This window comes from Octopus bimaculoides, chromosome 20 (genome assembly GCF_001194135.2).
Source record: "Octopus bimaculoides isolate UCB-OBI-ISO-001 chromosome 20, ASM119413v2, whole genome shotgun sequence".
NCBI classification, from domain to species: Eukaryota; Metazoa; Mollusca; class Cephalopoda; order Octopoda; family Octopodidae; genus Octopus; species Octopus bimaculoides.
Genome location: NC_069000.1, coordinates 19,708,859 through 19,712,909, shown reverse-complemented (window position 1 = coordinate 19,712,909; position 4,051 = coordinate 19,708,859).

Sequence of the window (4,051 nt, the reverse complement as noted above, 5' to 3'; positions counted from 1 at the left end):
ATATATATATATATATATATATACACATACATATATACGACAGGCTTCTTTCAGTTTCCGTCTACCAAATCTACTCACAAGGTTTTGGTCGGCCCGAGGCTATAGTAGAAGACACTTGCCCAAGGTGCCATGCAGTGGGAATGAACCCGGAACCATGTGGTTGGTAAGCAAGCTACTTGCCACTCAGCCACTCCTGAGACTATGAAGTCAAAAGAGAAAGAAACAGATGAAAAGTTATAGAATTTTGGAAGAACAAAATATTTACTACTTTTTACCGATGTATATATTTCTATGCAACTTTATATACGAGCTTCTGAGCCCAGTGCTTGGTTCGCACCCACACCGTTCTTTGTATTTTTCCTTTACTTACTTCAGTCATTCGACTATGACCATAGTGGGGCACCGTCTTGAAGGGTTTAGTCGAACAAATCGACCCCGGCACTTTTTTTAAAGACTAATACTTATTCTATTGCCCTCTATTTGCTAAACTGCAAAGTTACGGGTGGCATAAACAAGCAAACACCGATTGTCAGGCGGTAGTGGGGAACAAACACACGCATAGGTATATCCAGGTATATATGCATGCGTCCGTGCGTGCGCACGCATGTGTACATAAGTACACACACACACACACACACACACATATATATATATATATACACACACACACACACACACACACACATGAGGTAGATAGACCGATAGATTACGACTGCTTTTGGGAGGGGTTGCTTTTTGTTTTTTTTTCTTGGTGGGTTTTATATCTTGTTACGTCTTATTAGGGACGAGGTTAGGGACATGAAATGCTGTAATATTAGTAGTTTACTAAATGACTTGATTAATATAAAGGAAAGAGTTTTGTCCAGATATAATGGAGGAGAAGCTGAACTGTAGTGATGATGAGAACAATAAGGGTTGGAATGAGCACTGGAAGGGATGTGGTAAGTAGCTTGCTTACCAACCACATGGTTCCGGGTTCAGTCCCACTGCGTGGCACCTTGGGCAAGTGTCTTCTACTATAGCCTCGGGCTGACCAAAGCCTTGTGAGTGGATTTGGTAGACGGAAACTGAAAGAAGCCCGTCGTATATATATGTGCGGAGACGAAAGGGAGGGTTAGTGAGAGAGTCAGTGTGAGAGTGTGAGTGAGAGTGAGAGTGTGAATTTTGGAGAGGACAAAAGAAAAATGGTGGGAAAAAATAAAGAGTGAGATTGTGAGAGAAAGACAGAAGAGGTTGATAAGTGATTGAATGAGAGAAAAAGAGAGAGAAAGAATGTAGGAGGAAAAAATGAAATGTGGGGGAGAAAGAGAGGAAAACAATCAAAGAGAAGGAAACTGTTAATTACAAGAAGGAATGAGGGAGAGAAAATAAAAGAGAGAGTAGACGACTCAGGAAGAAAGGTTTGTTGTTGTTGGTACTCTGTCGCTTACGACGACGAGTGTTCCAGTTGATCCGATCAACGGAACAGCCTGCTCGTGAAATTAACGTGCAAGTGGCTGAGCACTCCACAGACACGTGTACCCTTAACGTAGTTCTCAGGGATATTCAGCATGACACAGTGTGACAAAGCTGACCCTTTGAATTACAGGCACAACAGAAACAGGAAGTAAGAGTGAGAGAAAGTTGTGGTGAAAGAGTACAGCAGGGTTCGCCACCATCCCCTACCGGGGGTCTCGTGGAGCTTTTAGGTGTTTTCGCTCAATAAACACTCACAACGCCCGGTCTGGGAATCGAAGCCGCGATCCTATGACCGCGAGTCCGCTGCCCTAACCACTGGGCCATTGCGCCTCCCAGGAAGAAAGGTAATTAGTGAAGAAAGTGAGAGTGAGGGAAGAAGATAATGACGAAGTGAATGAAAAGAAAAAAAAAGCAAAGCGAAAGAAAGAGAACGAGAAAGAGAAAGAGAAAGAGAAAGAGAAAGAGAAAGAGAAAGTAGGATAAAGAGGTAAGAGAGAAAAGGGAGAGGCATATGTAAAGAATTAATGGATAAATAAAGGAAAAAAACACGAGATTGAGTGTGAGAAAGAGACAAAGAGAAAGAGACGGATAGAGAGAGGGGAAGAGAGAGAGAGAGAGAGAGAGAGGGGAAGAGAGAGAGAGAGGGGATGAGAGAGAGAGAGGGGATGAGAGAGAGAGAGGGGATGAGAGAGAAAGAGGGGATGAGAGAGAGAGAGGGGGGAGTTAAGTAAACCGAGTGAGGTGTATTTATGAGGAGGGCGTGTCTGTACTAAAATCCATAGCAAAGAGACCTACTAAAATCTGTGACCCTCACTAACAGATGTCTTTGATGAGAGGTCAAGGTGGGTCGATCCATTTGAATGACCTTACAAAATAATTAACGACACTCCAAACGGCCAATCCACCGGAAATAACAAAACACAGCCCCCTTTTTGTTTTTTCACAATAACTTTTATAGTTGTTTTTGTCGGTCGTTGTTGTTGCTGTTGTTGTTGTTATTGTTATAGTTATTGTTGTTGCTGTTGTTGATGGTGGTGGTAGTGGTAGTAGTAGTAGTAGTGGTGGTGGTGGTGGTGGTGGTGGAGATGCTTTTTGTAGTTATATCCACGCCATTGCACGTTTATATATTTTTCGTCGTCTGTCGTTGTTAGTTGTCAGAGTGGTCGTTTGCTTACCATCATGGTTGACATAGACATAGAAATTATCTATTTATTTATTTATTTATTTATTTAGGAAGTTATTTTAGTCGTTGACGGAAAGGCTGTTGTTTAACCCCAGGTCAACTCTGACCAGGTAGACCTGTGTTCAAAGGCGTTTTAACTATGACCAGGCCGTCATTTTATCTGGGAATAAGACTACAATATTTTAACAGCTTAGAGTGCGATTTGTTGGAGGTTAGGCTACTGCAGTGGTTCTCAAAACCATTTTTCTTTTACCTATGAACTTCTTTGATTCCTATTTTACTCGGGTTCACCCCCAGAGACATTTGATGCTTTATAATTATACATTTATAATCGAATATTATTAAGAAATGTACAAAACAATGTTAAGATAACTTGTGTGCTATAGAAGAATAAGCAATTTATTGCACACAAACAGCAAAACCTCATATGAACCCTCAATGGCCATTACGGGCCCCAGTTTAGAACTACTGGTCAATTGTTTCTAGCAGATGGGACAGAGAGGTACCATCCTTCGTTGTCTCGTAGCTAGCTGATGTTGCGTATCACGGCGAGGGTGATGTTGATATCAATTCTGTTCCGGCAGATCTATAATTAATGCCATGTCCGTACCGCCTTTTCTCTCATACATAGCACATCTAGAACTATATTATACAATTTGTACCTTCTTATGTTTTTAACAACTGGGGGATTTGGCTGCTATCCCTTGCAGGACAAGTGACCGCGCGTAGACTGGACTGTTGTGATGACCTTTTCTTTTATAACTGTGGGTGTGGCATCAACATAATCGTCGTCGTCATCATCATCATCATCAGCAGCAGCAGCAGCAGCAGCAGCAGTAGTAGTAGTAGTAGTAGTAGTAGTAGTAGTAGTAGTAGTAGTAGTAATTTTGTTATTTTTCTTATGTGGTTGCTTTAGCATGTCATTTCTTATTGAGTTGACATATTACCAAAATCAATCACATTATGATCGTAGTGTATCTAGGACTACATCATCTAATGTGTCGTCCACTTTGAAACGATGAAGTGAAATAATGAAGAAGGGAGATTTTGCTGTCATTTCTTCCATGCACTCTCTAGTAACGCCGTTATAGTAGTAGTAGTAGTAGTAGTAGTAGTAGTAGTAGTAGTAGTAGTAGTAGTAGTTAGTAGTAATAGTAGTAGTAGTAGTAGTAGTAGTGGAGGTGGTGGTGTTGAAGCGGCGACGGATGAAGATGATGACAAAAAGTGCAAAACGGTGCGCAGTTCCGAGACCAACACGCACACATGCTTACACACACACACACACACACACACACACACACACAAACACACACACACACAGACGTACACACATATATATACACAGATGCACTCATGCACACATGCACCATGCATCCCATGCGTACAATTCACTCACACACGCTCATGAAC